At 54.7% G+C, this 20,375-nt stretch overlaps 1 protein-coding gene across 2 annotated transcripts in view; it reads left to right on the top strand.

The window, feature by feature from the left end:
• Window positions 1–15,804, top strand: part of CDK12 (cyclin dependent kinase 12) — a 71,127-nt gene extending 55,323 nt beyond the window's left edge. Inside the window, exon 15 of one of the 2 annotated variants that reach the window (XR_006575306.1) lies at window positions 14,513–15,804. The gene's annotated coding sequence lies outside the window, so the exon portion shown is untranslated. Of the gene's footprint in view, window positions 1–14,509 lie in introns of both variants that reach the window. The other variant, XR_006575305.1, reaches the window with a different exon arrangement.
• The last annotated feature ends 4,571 nt before the right edge of the window (window positions 15,805–20,375 follow it).

The raw sequence follows: 20,375 nt of genomic DNA, 5'->3' as shown, positions 1-20,375 counted from the left end.
TGCAGCCGAGTGGCAGGATTTGAACTCGCAACCTTCAGCATGACCGTTACCGAAATCTCCTAGGTGGGAACTGTAGCAGATGTGTGAGAGGACCAGCCACTAGAGGGAGATGTGGAGCATGCACAGGACAATGTGTCACATGGACATCTTCCTCGGTAGGACTGAACTCATCTGAGCTTTGCTCACAAGAGGGACCCAGGATCCCTGCTTCTCCCAGGGCCTGTGAACCGGCCTGCTTCCCCACAGTGGCTCTCTGCAGTGCTGACTTGATCACAACTCCACCCCCCCCCCATTACCCCTCCACTCAGGGTACAGAATGGGCGACCCATCACACCGGAAACAAGGTGGAGACAGCAATGGTGGGAACTTGTTTGCGTGAAGCCTTGGTTGGGTGATTTCAAGCAACAAACGGAAACACGTCAGCACTGAACGCTTCGGGCACCTTGAATTGTACCTACCACCAACACGCACTCCGAGACCTTGTGTGTGCAAATCCTGCAGGATTCCCGCTGAAGTCGACCTGTAGTTAACAGTTGAAACCTTCCCGTGTTGCTCCTGGCCAGTCGCTGATCCATAGAACACGCGTGTGGGTCCAGAGCAACCTCATCCTACTTTACTCAAATAGCTTGCTGAGAAAACAGCCAACCTCAGAGACAGCTGGCACAGTGGTTAGGACACTTGCCTGGAGCTCAAGAACTGGGTTTAATTCCCGGCTCTGCCACAGCCCTCCTGTGACCGTGGGAAAGTCACTTAGCCTCCCTGTGCCTCAGTTTCCCCATCTGTGCAATGGGGATGGCAGCCCTGCCCTGCCTCCCAGGGGTGTTGTGAGGATAAATACAAGATTGTGGAAATCCTCAGATACTAGGGTACTGCGGGGTGGGGGGTGTATGTGTCCTGAAAGTGCTTAAGAATGACATAAAAAGCCAGCAGGCTCGCTCATTTAATGACCAGTTCAGGGTGTTCGGGACAGAGCAGTGGTTCGCAACCAGGGGTACGCAGAGGTTCTCCGGGGGTACATCGACTCATCTAGGTATTTGCCTAGTTTTACCACAGGCTTCATGAAAAGCACCAGCGAAGCCAGTGCCAACTAAAACTTCATACACACAGTGACTCGTTTACACTGTTCTATATACTATATCCGTGTTTCTCAATCTGGGGAGTTGCAATTTATTTTGTGATTACATGATGTAAAGGAGAAAGTCGGCAATTTTCAGTACTAGTGGGCTGAGACTCTCTTGTATTTTTATGTCTGATCCCGTGAGCAAGTGAGATGAAACTTGGGGTGCACAAGACAAATCCACCTCCTTGAAGGGGTACAGTAGTCTGGAAAGGTTGAGAACTACTGGGTTAGAGATCACAGAGCCCAAATTTCCCTCCACCACGTGTGGAAAATGTCAGTGAAACATGCTTCTGTTTCAGTGGTTGCTCAGGGGCTCCTAGAAATGCCTCAAAATTTGGAATTTCTAAGAAGAGCCAAGTTTTTGAAAAAAAAAATATTCAATTTTCTGCCTTTATTTTCTGGCCAGCTCTGGTTCTGTCTGTTCAACCCGGACATTAAACCAGAAACCCGATGCAGGTTCCCATGGCCGGGGCTTGGTTCAACACCCCGCAGGGTTGGGAGTCTGCTGCCCTGGGCTCTGGTGTGAACGGCCCTGCAGAACTCTCCAGAGTTCCTGCTTTGGTCATCGAAGACGGCAAGGGAGCTAAATTTGTGGATGCCACCAGAGGGGAGTCGGAGCTGGAGGAGCCTTCGTGAGGAGCTTCAGCAGGACCAAGCTGAGCTTGGCAATTGAGCGCCCGTCCGGCAGGGCCAACCCAGGGTTAATCGCAAAGAATGATTTGAACAGCTCAGATGTGGCGCTTGATCCTCCGTTTCCACTCAGAGAAAAAGAAACCTCTCTTCTGTCTGTGCTGCTTATGTGGCCCCATCGCCGTAGTGGCTGGGCGTCTCACACACTCTCTTAAAGTATCTATCCTCGCAGCACCCCTGGGAGGCAGGGCATTGCTATTATCCCCACTGTACAGGTGGGGAAACTGAGGCACAGAGCAACTAAGTGACTTGCCTAAGATCATACAGTATGTTTGTGGCAGAGCAGAGAATTGAACCTGGGTTTCCTAAGTCCCAGGTTAGCACCTAGCCATGGGGCCATCCTTCCTGAAAGATCAAGGGGGCCTTGGGTACAGCTGCCTGCAAACCTCTGTTCAGTACCGATCCCTGCATTTGACCATCACCCTTTCACAAGCTGAAACGTGTCACATCCCTGAGCCAGAATGGGAGCGACGTGGGGTAGAGCGAGGGAGCCTGAGGGGAGACCTGGGTGGCAAATCCCATTGGCGTCGGCGTCCATTTCAGCCTAAATCTCGCCATTTTGCAAGACTCTGCCAGCAGGTGCTGTAGAAAACCCACGTCCGAGCCGGGCCGAGTTGCCACCTCCACCGGCTTGTTCTAGTCCCTCGGCGCCTTTTGCGTGATTTGCACTTACGAAGCTTGATCGGTTTAGCTTAGCGGGAGATTAAGAGGCGATTTGATCTGTAACTAGCTAGACAGGGGGAAGATTCCCGCTAGCAGGAGGCTCCACTCTGGCAGAGCAAGAGCCAATGGCTGGCAGCGGGAGCAGAGAGAGATTCAGGGTAGAAATAAGGTGCAGAATTTGGAGGGAGGGGAATTAACCACTAGGACTGTGGTGGATTGTCCATCACTTGAAGTCTTCCACTCAGGCCTGGATGTCTTCCTAGAAGCTCTGCTCTGGCTCAGCTGTAGGAACTGGGCTGGAGGTGGGGACCCCGGGGGGTGGTCGCTGGCCCGTGCTACGCGGGAGATAAGATTCTAGGAATCTGCCAAGGGAGCTTCACTTATTGAACTTGCAATGTCAGATTCCCCCATCGCCCTGGTGCTGGAGCCCAGCCTGGAGCTGTAGGGACCCAGCCTCTAGGAGTTAGGGGGCAGCCTGGCTCCATGGTCCTTTCAGGGGTGCTACAATGGGGTGGAGTGCGGTGCAGGCCCCAGGGACCTGGAATGAGACCTCCCCAGCCCAGCCGCCCTTTGAACTCCCAGGCTTGGCACTGGTCTGGCATCTCCGAGCTCAGGGCTTGGGCGTTTGCCCCCCGCCCCAGTGTGGCGGGGGCACCAGGCGCGCTGGCTTCCCTTGCTGGGGCCTGCAGGCCGCCTGGCCTCAGCGCCCCTGCTCCTGCTCCGCCTCCCCCAGCCCTCCGGCGAAGGCGGCTCGATTGGAAAGCCGGCGCGGGTGGGATTGCAGCACAGCCCTGCATCACTGAAGAGTCAAATCTCCAATTAGCGTTAAAGTGACGCCGGCGAAGCTCGGCGGGTTCCCAAGCCCCAAATGCTCCGGCCCCCTTGAACCGCCTCCTGGCCCAGACCTCAGCCCCCTTTCAGATCACTCCTTGGTCCCCCGTCCCTTCCCACCCAGGCCTGTCTCTTGTATTTACTCTGCCTGCTCCTGTCCCGGAGCTAAATGGAGCAGAGACCCTCCTGCCTGCTTCCACAGTTACTGCGCCTCGAGCGTGGTGCCAGGCGCTGTACACGGGTCCTGGCTGCTGGTGAGGTGTGTCCACCAGCCAGGTCCCTTCTTTGCCCCCGCCCCTACCTGCTTGGTGGCTAACGTAGGGCTCAAGCCACCAGAGCATCCCAGCCACTGGCAACTGTCTCCCAGTCTGTGGCTTCTGGCCCTGGCTGTTTACCTGCCTGTCATTTCCTTGGCTAGCGTGTGTCTGCAAGTGGGGTCGCAGGGCACTTGGATGTCACAGTGACAAGCAGCCTGCGAGCCAGGAAGCACCTGGTCATTTAGCCACCTGGCCACTTTTGCCAGCTGCTGTTCTCTGTAACCGAGTGCCTGGCAACTGCAGCTGGGGCTAGGCCCGTGGGCGCTAGGCGCTGTACAGACAGAGTAAGAGTGTGTCCCTGCCCCCAACAAGCCGAGGGGCTAAATAGCAAGGCAGACAAAGAGGAAGGGAAACTGAGGCACAGAAGCAGGGAATGACTGGCCCAAGGTCCCACAGCAAATCAGTGCCAGAGCTGGGACTAGAGCACTGGTCTCCTGCGTCTCCACCCAGTCCTCTCTCCACCGGCCATGCTGCCTCTCTGGGTAGGTGTCTGTGCCCCCTCTGTTCTGTCTTCCAGCTTCCAGTCAGGCCTCTGCCATCAGCCCATGTGCCCCTCCTCTCTCCCCCCGGTGTTTGGCTTCCCCTCCACCCTGCCTGGCCTTCTGGCGTTTCCCGTCTCCCCCGCCCGGAGAGGGAATGCCCGCCGGGCACCCTGGCTCCGCTGGCCCATTAGGATTCATTTCTCCCAGCGGTAAGGGCAGGGGGGAGTTGGCACGGAGTCCACCCCGCATCCGTGGGCACAATCAATAATGAGCGTCTTGCCGGATTCAGCCATTCGTATCCCAGCTGTCACATCATTACAACGCTCCCCTTCCCCAGGCCTGTTCTCCGCTGTCTGTCTGTCCCAGCCGTTCGGGGGGAGGGCAGGGGGAGTATTTGGGCAGGGGTGTTCTACCCCGCGGAGGCCTTTGCACTGGCTTGTAGCTCCTGCCCGCTCTGCTCCCCGGGGCCCACCCCAGCCTTCCCCGCTTCGGCCCTGGGACCCCAAGAGGAGCCGTGCGACTTGAAGAGCAGCAGGGCACAGCTGACGATCCACCAGCCATGGAGATCAGTGTGCGCACGCACACCCGCCCGCACCCGCCCGAACAGCCTGGCACGGGCGCTGCTGGCTGAGGTTCAGAGAACCCTCCCCTATTCCTCGCGCTCAAATCAAAGCGCAGCTGTGCCAAGGCGGAAGGGGGACCGGGGTGGAATGGGCCAGGAATTGCACGTTTTCACCTGCCATTTAATTGGATGTATTTTTAATTAATGGTGCCTCTGGGACCAACATGAGACAACATGATCTCTGAATAGGGACAAGGGAGGAATTGGGAAAGGTACAAGGATTGGACTACAGGGTGCGCTTACCGCGAAAACACCGCCATCAATCACGCGCTACTTTCAGCTCCGGACTCTTGGCTGGGGATCAGCGCGGAGGGAAAGGGGGAAGCGGGGGGCGGGGAAATGAAAGTGAATATTCCAGCCTCTGCCATTTAACCAGCTTGGGGGAGGGGGCAAGTTCGCCCTAAGAGGGTTATGAAGAGGAGAACCCTTCAGCACAGATGAGAACCACATCTGCTGCAAGGTCTCAGCGGCTGGCCCTGTTGAGAAGGGTTCCCCTCACTGATGTATCGGAGCCACGCCCAAGAGGTAATAACCCAATAATCATCCTCCCTGGTTCACCTTATTTCTGTCAGTCGATCTCCGAGTGCTTTCCAGAGGAGAGCAGGATCATTCGCCCCATTTTCCAAGTGGGGAAACTGAGGCACGGTCACCTAGCCACCCAGTGGCCGAGCTGGGATAAGAGCCCAGATCCCCTGGGTCCTCATCTGGTGCTTGCTCTACTAGCTCAGTGGTCTCTCTGCTGTGTCTTCCCCCAAGGCAGCTGGGGTGGTGCTTGGTTCCGCAGGCTGGGATGACTGGGGTCAGTCCCTCAGCTTTGGCCCTGGGGCTGAGAAAGCCAAAGGGGGCTGCTCCTTGACGCTCTCCTCCAGGTCTAGAAATTTAAACCACTACGGTGCACTCTGCTCTCCCATTTGCCACCTGCCGGCAAGTTGAGAGCCCCCTGGCTGAGGCCTGGTCTACACACCCAGTCGCGTGGATTGACCAGAAGATGTGATTTGAACCCCGCTGGGTGAAATCACTGCAGCCCTGCCTGGTTGCTCCACGGCCTGGTGTCCACAGAGATTGTGTCAGAATAACAGGGTCAGGAAGGGGGTGATTTCTATACTGATCTAGTTAGACCGTTCCAGTACGGTGGCACCCTGTCCCTCTGGGGACATTTACACTGGTATCGTCACTTCCGAACTACATTGGTACACTGCAGGACCCCGTGGGTATGCAGCCGCTCCCCTGTCGGTTTCACCCTGGCGTAGCCGAGGTCAGCTCTTCGCTTTCGGCCGTTTCTACACTCAGGGAGCTGGGGTGAAATCCTAAGTGTCGACAAGGCCACTTGGAGTTTTGATGTGTATTGGTGGGGAGACGAACCCCCGGTTCCTGACCCAACCCCATGATTCACCCCACCCAACTAACCCAGTTTAAAATGCAGCTTGCCCTGTCTACACTAGGGTTTTAACATGTCTTTGAAAGCAGCCCCTCCTTCCTGGGCTAGCCCTGGCGAGTCATGGGTGCCAGCTGAATGGCTGGGTGCAGCCTTACATTGGGGGAGGGGCTCGTGTGCGCGCTTCGTAGCAACCAGGGGCAAGTTTGCCAGCCCTGAGAGCAACGCCCCAACTCCGCCACTTCTGCTCCGTCCTGCACCCTCAGCCTCTGTTAACCCCCTCCCGCCAAACAGCCTTCCCCAATCCCCTCCGTCCCCACCTTGCGGCCAGGTGCTTGTGCTCTGTTTGTATTGTGGTGGTGCCAGGCCCCGGGTCACGGCCTAGGACCCCATCGCGCTAGGCTCTGTACAAACCCGGAACAAGGAGCTGAAGGAAAATGGGGACCATGGGTCCGTTAAGGTAGGTGGATCTGTTTGGGGTTTGAGTGTATGAGCGAGAGAGGCAGCTGCTTCGTGGGGTGGGGCTGAGGCCGGAGCCCTGGTTGGGTGCAGTGTGGACCCAGAGAGCGTGGGAGGTGGGTACGTTCTGTAAATAAACTGCGCTAGGGGACTTGCTGACATGACGTCGCTCTGACAGGAAACCCCCCGCTCCCCGCCAGGCCCCAGATCTGCTGCCCCTTGGCCAAGGGGCAGCCCCCAATCTGAGACCGGGTGGCCATTGAAGCTGGGTTTGTGTCCTAGCCCACATCAGGCCTGGCTCTGTGTGCCCCCCTCGGCCCAGGCTGGGGGCCAGCGCCCCCCGGGTTTCCTTCCAAGGGCGGCTGCATGGAACGGCTTGGGCAGACGCTGTTCCCTCGCGCAGCGCGGGCACAGAACGGGTGGGAGACGGCACCTCGTGCAGACAGCGATGGGCAGCTGGGGCTCTTCTCGGCTTGGCCTCTTTTTAAGCAAACTTGTACTAATTGTCGCCCTCTTGCTGTTGTCCTTCCCCCGCCCCCACGCCCCACGTGGGATGCCTGCTGCCCTCCCTCTCACTGCATAGGGGGTTGGAGCCTCCGGTGTTGGCTGGAACCGTTCTGCTTGTTCACGCCAGGGTCCCTTGCTGCCCCGGTGCATTCTGGGAGTCCTGGAGAGCCACGCCTGTTGCCAAAAGAAGGGACTTGTGGGTCACTTGAGCGGCTGCATATGGCGTTGTGGGCAGGGGCGGCTCCAGGCCCCAGCGCACCAAGCGCGTGCCAGGGGTGGCAAGCCGCGGGGGGCGAAGTCAGGCAGCCTTCGGCGGTGCTTCTGCGGGAGGTCCGCCAGTCCCGCGGTTTCGGCGGCAATTCAGCGGTGGGTACGCCGAATCCGCGTTACCAGTAGATCTCCTGCAGGCACGGCGCCAAAAGCCACCTGCCTGCCGTGCTTGGGGCGGCAAAATACATAGAGCTGCCTCTGGAGCTGGCACCTCTTCCCCAGCACCTAGAAATACCCCCCTCTCCTGCCCCCATTTAGCCCCCAGCCTTTGCTTTGTTTATTTCTTCTCTTCCCTGCCTCCCGTGCACACCGATGCCTGGGAGGTGTGTGTGTGGGGGCGGGGGGCTGGAAACCGCTGGAAAGGGGAGCACAGCTGGTGCACAGGCTTCCTGCTCGGCTGCACCGCCTCCCCCCCCCCACATTCTGGCGTGTCCCAGTCTGGGGGGGGGTCCTGCTGGCAGGGACGGGAAGGCTGTCTCCTGGGCCGTGCGTGAGGGCAGCTGCCCTGCAGAATGGAAGGGGTGGGGAAGGCATTCGGCTCTCCCGGCTCACTTGAGTCAGGTGCAGGCTGCCTAATGTAGGGCAGCCATTAATATTTAGTGTCATTTGGGGGATTTTTTTTTCCGGGTTTGCTGCACGGCCGCCGTCTGCGCTGGAATGCAAAGTGCAGCCGCCGGCGTGACCGCGCTGCCTGCCGAAGGGGGGTTGGCTTCTGCCTCCCAGGCGCCTGCGGAGGCCCAACGCCAGGCCCGGCTGCAGGATCTCGCTCTTCCTGCCCGGGCCGGCGCCCCTCGCAGTTGTCGGTGGCATGGCAGCGCCAGGTGGGCTGGCGCGTGCTGCCAAGCCCAGAGCGGGAGGCAACGCGCCCCCCCTGCCTAGGAGCATGGAGAGGCCCTGCTGGGCCAGGTGCTGCACAGGCTCGGCGGGAGAGACACGTCCTGCCCCAGAAGACGGGAGGGAAGGGCAACAGTGGCACAAAATGACTTGCCCGAGGGACTGGCGCGTCAGTGCTAGAACCCAGGGCTCCCGAGTCCCAGGCCGGGCCCTGCCGATCTCCTCCCCGCCAGCTGGACACACGCAGCTCTTCCTAGCACGAGCCTGGGCTTGCAGGCCACACCAAGCTCTAACGCGTGGGGGCTAAGACAGAGACCCGCCCCCCAGGCAGACTGCTCCATAGCTGTCCACTTGTGGGGTCCTTGGACCTTCTGAAGCAACTGCTACTGGCGCTGTCAGAGACGGGACCTTGGACTGGATGGCCCTCGGCTCTGGTCCACTCTGGCAATGCTGGAGTTGCTAGAGGAAGTGTGGAGTGAAGCTATCCGTCTACCCACCCCCATGCACACCCATCCGTCCGTCCATCCATCCCTTCTTACCTGGCCTCCATGGCTTGGTGCATCTCCTCCAAACGGGGAACGTTCTATGTTTAGTCTAATTTCCCTGGTTACTCTTGGTTCCTGGGACTAACTGTGCATCCTTGGCCAGGTCTCCTTTCCTGTGGGCACCATGAGGCGACCCACCGATCAAATGTATTCAGCTGGCAGGGCTGTCAAAACCTTTGCCAGGCCACGGACAAAAGTCCATCTATGAGAGCAAACGGCCCTGATCATCTCAGGAATCTTTACTTTCCACCCTTTGCTGGAATGGCAGGAATCTTCCACCTGGGACGTTCCCTTGCTGCTTGCACGTTCGATGCTGCTCTCAGCTCAGAGGCGCCCTAGGATGGATGTTACTCAGAATTCACCCTCATTCAGTGGCATGATGGGAATTGAAAACCCAGACCTCGTGCCAGACAGCGCCTCTCCATGTACACGGGGCCCGTGTGCTGTCCCACGTGCTTGTTTACATGGCTTCCTACCTCCCTGAAGGGTTGGGGTGTGTGCGTGTCTGTGCATCACGCCTGGATCCAGTCTCTGTATACCCCCCTTGCGTCTTGGCAGCGTTGCTCTTGTGAGAATGGCAGAGACTTGGAAGAGAAGAACAGGGACAGAGGAAATAAAGGGACAGGCGGAGAGATGGAATCTCACTGCAATAGACTTGATTGGCATCAGTTGCTTCCTGATCTGAATGGAAAGGGGGAGACGTTGAACTAGACCGACAGAGCCACTATCTGTGTGGCTGAGATCCTGGGGGCAGCATCCGCGGCTCCCCTGCCGGTATCAAAAAGCACCACTGCCGTCTCTAGCTAAATACCTCCCTCGCCAGCAGGCAGTGCCAAGAAAGCAGCTGGCATGCCCGAGCCAGCTTCCGAGACCGGCCCAGACTGCAAAGGCAGGACACGCTCACACTCCCCTCCCCCCATGTGCTGTAACACAGGGCGCACGCGGAGGCCTCTTGCCTGCATTGCAGATTCCCGGGAGCCAAGGAACTGGGCCCCTGGCGCCAGGGGGTGCAGGTCTGCCTTTGTTGTTTGCCTTGCAGGCGTCCAGCTTGCCAGGCAGGTTGGTTATTTTGGTTTTTTTTTAACTACAGGGATAGAGTCAGATCAGACCAGTGAAGATATCGGTGACCAATGGATACGGGAAGTATTGCCTCTGAAATTCCAATGTGGCTTGGATTTTTCCTCCTGCATCCTAGATCTTCAGGGAATATTTTTCTTGCCAGATCCGTGCACCACAAGCTACTGGAATTAGACACTCCCGGGCCTGTTAATTAGGTAGAGCAGCTGCATTGTTATATTTGGGGCTCAAAGAGCCTCCCCCACGCTCTTACTCCCAAGAATGTGGCTGCCTGGCTTCTGACAGCAAAGCAAACCAGCTTGTATTTCCCATTCGCCATTGGTAGCCAGGGTGCAAGATTGTCAGCCCTACCAAGCAAAGCTCTTGCATTGAGCCACCGAGCAGAGAAAGCAGTGCTGCAAGCCATGCAGGCGCAACCCTAACCTTAACCCTGAGCTGCCACCCCCTAGGGCTGAGAAGGTCAATCATCGTCTTTGCCTGGCCTCTAAAAGTGGCTTTAAAACTGGGCAACAAAATGGCAGATGAAATTCAATGTTGGTAAATGCCGGGTAATGCACACTGGAAAACATCATCCCAACTATACATAGCTAATTTAGACCCCATCATTTCATGTTACCGCTCAAGAAAGAGATCTTGGAGTCATTGTGGATAGTTCTCTGAAATCATCCACTCCACGTGCAGCGGCAGTCAAAGAAGCGAACAGAATGTTGGGAATCATTAAGAAAGGGATTGATAATAAGACAGAAAATATCATATTGCCTCTATATAAATCCGTGGTACGCCCACATCTTGAATACTGCGTGCAGATCTGGTCGCCCCATCTCAAAAAATATATATTGGAATTGGAAAAGGTTCAGAAAAGGGCAACAAAAATGATTAGGCATATAGAAGAGCTTCCGTATGAGGAGAGATTAATAAAACTGGGACTTTTCAGCTTGGAAAAGAGATGACTAAGGGGGGAAATGATAGAGGTCTATAAAATCTTGACCGGTGTGGAGAAAGTAGATAAGGAAGTGTTATTTACTCCTTCTCATAACACAAGAACTAGGGGTCACCAAATTAAATTAATAGGCCACAGGTTTAAAACAAAAGGAAGTATTTCTTCACACAATGCACAGTCACCTGTGGAACTCCTTGCCAAGGGATGTTGTGAAGGCCAAGATTATTACAAGGTTCAAAAAGGAACTAGATATGTTCCTGGAGGAGAGGTCCATCAATGGCTATTAGCCAGGATGGGCAGGGATGCAAAATCATGCTCGGAAGCGTCCTTATCTTCTGGTTGCCAGAAGCTGGGAATGGGCGACAGGGGATGGATCACTTGATTATTCCCTGTTCTGTTCATTCCCTCTGGGGCACCTGGCTTTGGCCGTTGTTAGAAGACTGGATACTGGGCTGGCTGGATCATTGGTCTGATGCAGTATGGCCGTTCTTATGTTCAAGTGCAGCTGTTGTTTCATTTTGTGCCCACGGGGCTAGTGTCAGCCACACCTGGAGGCCACCAAAGGTCATATGGTCGCCACCAACCTTGAGTCAAGCATGGAAGTGGGCTCCATTGGCCATTTCTGAGTCCACGATTAAGCCGTACTGTGGGTGCTTTGCAGTCACAGAATTGTGGGTGCCAACTCTTATGTTACCACCATGATCCTTCAATCAGAGCCCCAATGAGGAGCGCAGCCCAGGAGCTTTGCTGACCCTGTCTGCATTGACGAAGACTCCAGCCAGCCCCAGATAAATTGGGTTCTATGGGGTGGGGCCCAGTCTCCCCAAAGCTTTAGTGCTGGAGGATGGTGGGATCTGCCCCAGGTCCATGACACCAATATTGTCCTTTTTAGGTTCACCACATTCCCCCCGTTTTCTTCCTTTAAAACATCAACTCCTCCCCTCTCGCCCCCTTGAAACCCACCCCATGGATCTTAGGCTGGTGATTTGGGGTACCAGAAGCACCTCCATAGGGCCTGGCTTTCAGAAAGTGCTGGGTACCCGCCCTTCGGAAACCAGCCCCATTTAAAGGGGTCTCAGGAGGCAGCCCACAAAGCGCTAGTGGCCTTTGTTTCTTTTAGCTCCTGTCCCGTTTAGCAACAGGATTGGGGCTGGAAGGGACCTCGAGAAACACCAAATGTTGTAGGACTTGAAAAAAGGGTGAGTTGGGAACGCTTCACACACAGGAGCAGTTGCACTGAACTTGGCGACGCCAACAGGGCTGCTCCTAGATTTAAATCTCATGATGTACCTATAAGCCCCTATGCATCTAAGCCTGTATCTATGGGCATCCATACATCTAAGCATGGGCCAATAGGTACCTATACATCTAAGCGTGTACCTATAAGCACCTGTACATTTAAGCACGGGCCTATAGGCACCTATACATCCACGCATGGGACTGCCTGAGGCCTGTTACGTCTAAACTTAGGGTCTTGGTCTTGTGAGTAGAACCAAGTGGGTGGCCTAGTGGGCAGGGTTCCAGACTGGGAACTCCCAGCCCTTGGTCCATCTCCGAGCTCAGCCACAGACGCTTCGGGTAAGTCTTTCCACTGGCCTTGTGCCTCGATTCCCTACCTGTAAAACGGGGATGCTGCTCCCCTTGCTGTTTGAGGATCGAATCCTTTAACGACAGAGCTGCTCCAATGCAGGGTTGCCAAGGGCCTGATAAACAGACCCCCTCCGCTCCCCGAGGCATCGCTGACTTCCCGCTCGGTAGCATACTGGATCGGGGCCTCCATCCCCTCTCGGCAGTATTTTTCGGTATGACTTGTTCTCCATTCCCCTTTCCCCCTCCAGAGCTGGGGCATGGCCCATGCTAATCACCACCCCCTCTCTGGATAGCAAAACTCAACTCACTGTCCCCAGGCCTGTGGTCCCGGCCGCCCGGGCCCCGGGTGCGACCCCCCCACCCCGTGAACCGGCGCGTGTGTGCGTGTGGTTTATTAGCGTTATTTCAGCATTGTGATGCAGAGAGAGTCAGTGTAACAGCTGCTCCTTGCTCGCCGTGTTTATTGTTACCTAGAGACAGCCCACTGGCTTTTTCCCAGCTTCCCCCCACAGCGCCGCTCCCCCCACTCTCTGATGCGAAATTTATAGCATACCCATCCTGTCCCTTTAACCCGCTCCCGTCCGGCTGGCTGGCGGGAAAGCGAGGAATCCCGGCGGAGTTCAGAGAAACTGAGGCAACCGGCCCACAAGGTGAAAACTTGCATGGCGTGAATGAACCTTGGCAGGAGAGAGAACCAGCTCCGAGGCTGTCTGGTTCCCCGTGGTTGGGAGCCCCTCGTATGAATGCAATTGATCGGGCTCTGTAGAGGGATTGCAGACACTGCTAGCAGAGCCAGGCTGAGAGGAGACTGTGCTGATGCTTGTGTGTGTGTGTGGATTGCTAGGCCATTCTGAACATCTAGTCTGACCTCCTGCCTAGCACGGGCCAGAGAATCTCCCCCCGTTCCTGCACTTGTTCGTGGTTGATGTACATATTGCTCTATCTCCCACCTGACCTGCTCATCTTTACTCAATAGGTAGGATGGATTCTGAATTCCTCCAGACCCTCCCTGTGTTTATCTAGCACAAGGTGCTCAGAGTCTTAGCGCAAAATAAACCTCCCTTTGGAGTAATGACTGCAGGATCGGGCCCTCCACGGGCATGTATGTGGGTGGCTTGCTAATGTATAGCTTTGTAGTGAGACAGGTGGTCTAGTGGTTAGAGGAGTTATCTAGGAGCCAAGACTCCCGGGTTCTGTTTCCGCACCTGGTAGGAAAGTGCAGTTTAACAGCTCCCAGCCCCACCGTACTCTGTCCAGTAGGTGACACTCCCCTCCCAGAACTGGGACTCTCCATTTCCTGTTCTGAGATTGCTGGGACTGATTCCTGGTCCTCCCCCCGTGACTCAGTTTCCCCATCTGTACAATGGGGGCATAACACTGTTCTACCTTGAATAACTAATGCGTGTCCCTTAAGATTCGCCAGTCAAAGAGGCCAAAGCATTCCCAGTATTATGATCATTTATTATTCCAGCCCTACTGGGAATGTGCTGGAAAACATTGTGACCATTCAGTTTTCGGCAAACCTTACAAGACGTCACTGTATATTTATTGCCAAATGGTTCCGTTTCACTGGGGTTGTTTGTTTTTTTTAAATCTTCAAAATGGTACATCCTCTCTTGAGTCCATCAGGTCACTGCTTTCCATTGCTTGCCATTTGCAAAAGCTGGATTGATTGGCCGCCAATGGGCGCACTTCCGGTTGCACGCCCGCCGGCCGCCAATCCAATAGCCGGGGACCAAAGTGTGTCAGTATCAGGCTCAAATCAGTTGGCTAGAAAGTTTGGGGCGTGGCTGCAGGAGGCAATGTGCTTTTCCCTTGATCTGATTGGTCAGAAGGAGCAGCTCACAAATGGATAATGCGCACTCGGAATGAGAAGCTAGTGACTTCCGATTGGCTAAGAGAGAGTTTACCCCAAGCTCCGATACAGTTTCCTTGTACTGATTCGCTAATGCGGCAGATACCACAGTGATGGATGACCTTATAAAAGCTTCCGTAGTCAGGTGTGTGTGTATGTGACTACGACTACTCAGAGACCACAGTAATTGATGACATCATAAAAATCTAGATCGGTTGTGTGTGTGTGTTGGGCAGCGCTGTGTGTGGGAGCGGGGGTGTTGGGCAGCACCCTGTGTGTGCGTAATGTATAATATAATTGTTAAGTGGTTTTATTCTGTTTGCTTTTCACAGCAGCAGCTCTGATCTCGTTCCCCTGGGAGACTCCGTGGACGACAGGAGAACCTGTAGCGAGACGGTGTTGTGAAGACCAAGGAAGCAAAGCCTGTGTGAGAAGGGAAGTGATGTTTATTCAGACTTTGGGGGGGAAAACCCTTGGGAGAAAAAGCTCTTCGGGAAGGATTCCTCGCCCCTTTGACGAAGGGTTGAAAAAGCTCCAGGCCCCAATCCCAGTGTCCTCCAAGCAGCTCTCCTGCAAAACCAGGGAAGATCAGAGGTGACATCCCCGAGATTTCTAGGGAGGAAGGCGCGGAGGAAAAAAACACTTGTCAGGCTTTCTTTCTCCAGCTCTCCAAACCACATAGAAAAAGGGCAGAAGCCAATTCATTTCCTCTTTGCAGGTCAGCTTTGAAGTGCATCTCTCTGGAAAGAGACTACGTGAAATAGGCCAAGCTGGACACCCTGCCCCCCACCAGGGTATCGTCTCTAGACATATGGGTGTCCCAGCAGCAACTGTGTGCAGAGAACTGGCTGCTGCTCCTGCGTTTGGGCCAGGAGGGTGTTTCCTCCTGGTTTCCCCAGCTGGGCGCAGAACGTTCGAAGGGACGATGGGGCCTGTTTGTGAATTCTGCATGGCAATATCCATCGAGTGCCCCCGTCCCATGATGCCTAGGGGCGCCAGTCTGGTGGCACTGCCACGTGAGGCACGTGGGGCCAGCTGTGGAAGGGGAGCTCCATCTTCATGGTCTATTCGGTCCTTGAGGCCTCTGCTGAAACCAAGAGGTGCCAGTTGCGATCCTGGTTTCTTGTGACATCAACTCCCATCTGCGAGAAACTGGGCTGAGTCCCAACGAACTCATTCACACCGGCTATGATGTTGCCTTCAGCTGATGTTACTAGCCAGCTGGGTCAGATTGGAGCCTTTGTCTGAGGAGGGTGAGGCAGGCTGGGAAAGGTTTAAAGATGGCTTGTTGAAATAAAATTATACGCTCAGGAGGGACTGCTGTGTGGTTAAAGGTGGGGACTCCGGAGATCCTGGTTCTCGTCCCTGTTCTGCCACAGGCTCCTTGTGTGACCCTGAGCAACTCCCTTAATCTCTCTATCCCTGGTTCCTCATCTGTAAAAGGGAGCCAGTGGTCCTTCCCTTCTCTATGCAGATTGTCCGTTGTCTGTGCAGTGCCTGGCACCACAGGGCCCTGACCTCTCTGTAATGCCAGGATACCGGTAATAACGGGCAACCCGCTGTTTATATCGATCTGAGAAATCCAGCCCAGAGCAGGCAGGCGTGTGGGGCTGGAGATTCTCTCCCAGGACAGGGCGAAATTGCACTCAGGAAAACGTCGGCTGAAGAGCGGGTCTTAATGTCCTGCTGATTCCATTGCGTGGGACCTTTCCGGTTGGCCTGGATCAATGCGGCCCTGACACAGGCAACCAACAAGGCAAGGCAGGAAACTTCCTCTCCGGGTCCAGTCTCCTTTTCTCAACTCTGTGGGCAGAGCCCAGCACCTGGGAAACAGAGACAAGTGCAGGAAGCTCCAGCTGTTCACGGAGACTCGACATGATCAATTCCAGGACCTGACTAGAACCTGCCTGATCCCTCCCGGCTTCCTCTCCCCGGCTGCACGAGGTACCCCCCCTCCCCTGACTCTCCAAGCCACCCCCTCCCTGGTCAGCAGTCGGGCCCCTCAAGAAGAGACTCAGCCAACCCCACATGACGTCAAACTCCCCTTCCTCGGGGTCGCTCAGCACAGTCACCACCTCTGCCCTGGAGATGGCGAGTGACTTGTTCCAGTCCTGGGCGTCCCCCGCGGCTCAGCTGGTGCCCCTCAAGCAGCCCCATTGCTCTTCCAGTTCTGGGGCCTCACAGCTCTGCCAGCGCTCTTCCTTCCTGACCTACGGTCCCCCCTTCGGGTACAAGCTGGGGCTCCCCCGTACAGATTTGCCGCTGCCTCTTGGCCTGTAGCGTCCCCTTATTCCGGACCGTCCCTTGAGGCCACTCCCGGCCCTCTGGTGGTTCTTCCGTGATGCAGACTCAGGACTAAGTGCAGACCAAGCGACCGATTTCACTTGTGAGGCCGATTCCATCGCTGCTCTGTGCAATGGCTTGTGTGCAGCGCTGCCCTCCACTGGCCTGTGACCTACACGCTTGTGCTCCTGCCCTGGTTGGGCTGATGGGGCCAGATCTTTTGGGGGATGAGGGAGCTGGAATCCAGACGGCCCTGCCCGTGGCTGGCTGGGGTCAGTGTCCATGGCTCGTGGCTCACTCGGGCGCTGGGAAGAGTTCGGTGGAAAGCTGTTTGCGTCTCACGATCGGTTCTTATCTGGACAAACCCCAGGAACGATGCTACGTACTGTTGGGCGCCAGCCCCTGGCACCTCGTCTGATAGCCAGCTACTCACGTGTGTTCAGACGTCCCGCGTGTCCAGAGCATTCCTGTGAGAGGAGCTGCCTGTGCTCAGCACTTGTGGAAAGCAGCCCAGAGGTGAACGCTAAGCTCTCCCCTCCCCCTTTGCTAGCATGAACAGACCCTCCCAACCCGCCAGCGAGGGCATTTTACAGCTGGGGAAACTGAGGCACAGAGTAATTAAGTGACTTGCCCAGGAAGTCTCACTGTCCATGCATTGTCTCCGTTCCCAGTCCCCCACCTGCCAGAGGCAACTCAGTTGCTTGGGTGAATGAAGAGCATTAGGGTAATAAGGAGAGGAGTTAAAGCCAAAGCTCTTTCTGATGGGATGGGTGCAGCTGCAGCATTTCTCTCTCTCTGTCTCTCTCTCTCTCTCTCTCTCTCTCTCACACACACACACACACACACACACACACACACACACACACACACACGTGTGTATCTCAGCTGTTTAGTTTTGTATCCCTTAACGCACACCTCGAGCAAATCTGCCTTCACACCCCTATTGATGCAGGTCATGTGACTGGTTGGTTCTGGCCCCGCAATGGGTCTGGCGCTCGCTCCAGTTGTGGGGACTTCTGCCAAGTGGATTGCAGCTGAGTTTACACCAGACACCCCCCCAACACAGCAGGACATGAAACAGCTCCACCTGGTGGAGAGGTGAGTTTGTGCTTGGGTCAATGAGGCTTCTAGACTCTGCTGCTAGAAGAAGCATCAGCGTTTGGAGACTAGCAAGTGCTGGAGACAGAACTAGCTTCCCTGGCACAGAGGCTGAGACCAGGCTCCTGACAGGGTTGTAACTGACCCACATGCCACCCTGTGCCAGCAGCAATCAAAGACCACTGGGTTTTCCTGATAGGAAATAGGAATTGTGGACAGCTGTACAGTTTACTTAGAGCCAATAACCAGCCTGGGACCTCAGTCCATGCCCTTCTGCACTTCCTGGTTGCCTCTGCAGGCTTGTGATTTTTTTTTTCAAGGTTCCCCCTAGATTTATCAAGTGGGAGGCTTAGGCCTTGAGTTTCCTCCTCTGCTCCTAGAATGGAAGTGGTGGTGGTGGTGAGCCGGTTCCATCGCTGAAGAGGAAGGTGAGGCCTCCCTGTGAGTTGTGGGCTCCAAATGGCCGGGTGCTTTGCTTGCCCATGAGTCCGGTGTTGCGTTTATCCGAATGTAAAGGAGTTGGATCTTGGAGAAATGCTCATTGCTAGTTGTGGTGCAGTTCTTAGACAATGAGCATATGGCTGGTAAGGTTGATCCCTCCCTGGGTCACTCTGCCTGAGAAACCCTCTCCTGGGTGCAGTTGATGCCGATAGGTTGTACCCGCTGCAAACAGCACGTGGTGCCATCATGCTACCAGCAGCCTGAGGTGGGGGCACAACTGTAACTGGAATAACAAAATCACTGGCTCTCACTCCCTTCGCTCTTCTGTTCTTTGCCTCGCTGCTCCGTTGGCCTCCCTCTCCCAGCCTTCGACCACGAGCCCCCTACAGCTCTGTCTTCCTGCTCTTACCCGCCGGGCCCCACCCCCTCGCTGACTCCAAGGGTTGTCTGTGATAACCGCGCTGGCATTTGGGACTTGCTCACCTCGGGGCCGCTGTCTGGCTGGGAGTTGGGTTGGGCCTTTACGCTGTAAGCTCTTAGGAGCTCGGACTATGTCATGCTCTGCCAATCGATGGGAGGAGACGGAGCTTCAGCATTGCCATTGTTTATAGGGCAAAGAAAGAAAAGATGGGCAGGCTAGGAGGAGTGGGGTACGGAGGCTCTCACCTCTTGGTTATGGCTTTGAATGCGGCTCAGGTCAACAGCAACCCAAAGTGGCTATGGTCCTGTGCCTGCTTGGGGACCTGGCTGTATGGGCTTGTGGGTAAGGTGCTGGCCTGGCCTGTAGGAAACTGGGTTTTTAGGGCAGAATTCCTGTCTCCCGCACAAACTCCATCTCTTCGAGCCTCAGTTTCCCCATCTGTCAAATGGGTAGAATCCTCTTTCCTTTGCCTATTTTGATCGGAAGCTCTCTGGGGCAGGGACGGCCTCCTTCTCTGTGCTGCATCCAGCACAACGAGACCTGATCTTAGCTGGGGACCTCTAGGTGAACAGCAAGGCAGGTGAGTTTCAGCTGAAGGGTTTTAACAGGCCTCGGAGACCAAAGCCCCATGGCAATGATTGCTCTGAATTTGAGCAGAGGCTTTGAGTGTGCGTATGAGCAGGAAGCCTGCACAGCAACCGCCCAGGTCATCCCATAATCCCATGGCGTTGTCAACTTTCCCAGGTGCTAAATCCACTTCTAAACTAGCAAAACTACCGCGCCCAGCCCCTGTTGGCTGAGGTGGAGAGCGGGGGAGTAAAGGGAAGGATACAAATCTCCTCAATTCTGTTAAAAAGAGGTCTGTAAAAAGGCTGCTTATCGCCGTTTCCATTGGGGGCTACTTGCTTTAATTCCTTGCCGAGCGGTGGAATTAAAGGAACGGCAGAAATATTATGTAAAGCGGCGATGACTTGATTTAATCATCGCGGCTGGAGTTTGAGTCGTATTCTTAAAATCCCACCAGCGTTTAGGAGACAAAAGGCAGCTCATGCGCGTTCTCCGCTGTTACTCAGCCATCCAGGAATCTTCCCCTACGATTCCACTCCCCTCAGCTCTGCCCCTGTGGAAGGGCATGGGGTGGAATCAAGGCACTGGTCCTTTAAATGCATTGATTGCTTCTTTCTTTCTTTCTTTCTTTTTCTTTTCTTTCCCCTTCTCTCTCTCTCTCTCTCTCTCTCAGCAAGTTTTTTATGTGATTACAAGCACTGCATGGTAATTAGTGCTAAACTCATTTGCACAACTACAGTTAATTGGCTACAACAATTAATTAATGTGTTGGAAATTTGGCACCGGAAAAAAAAAGTTTGTCATCAAAAAAAAAAAAAAAAAAGAGAGAGGAAAAGAGAGAGAGAGAAATGGCAAAGTAGAATTTACCCTAAGCCCCCCACCCTCCACAAGAAATTCTGGGGTTGTTTCCAAATCGCAAAGACTTCTCCAAACTTTTTTTCTGGTAATAAATTCTGCATTTCTCAACTTTTATTCTTTCTTTCTGTCTTTTCATTTCCCCTCCCTTTTTTTTTTAACATTCTTTTCTTTTTCTTTACAACTTAAGCAAACTCATTTCCCTGATAAAATATAGCATGACTAATGACTGAAGCATGTAAAAATCATTGGGAAAATGTCCTTGGAAGACGAATGCATTTTCAGCAGAATAATTAACTTAATTAACAAATTCACATGCATATTCATCAGGCTATTAATGTCTTCTCAGCTCAGCTTGACGAACATTGCGGTAATAACCATCTCATTTGCATACTGCATTCTACTGCTATCCAAAAAAAAAAAAAAAAAAGGAACATACACACACACACACACGCACACACGCAGGAACACACTCTGCAACATACAGCTCCATGTCTTGCGTTGGCACATGCTTAGAGTCGTGGTGGTAGATT

This window comes from Mauremys mutica, chromosome 25 (assembly GCF_020497125.1).
Source record: "Mauremys mutica isolate MM-2020 ecotype Southern chromosome 25, ASM2049712v1, whole genome shotgun sequence".
Classification (NCBI taxonomy): domain Eukaryota; kingdom Metazoa; phylum Chordata; order Testudines; family Geoemydidae; genus Mauremys; species Mauremys mutica.
Note: the sequence above shows the minus strand (reverse complement) of the source record. Positions and strands in the feature narration are given on the sequence as shown.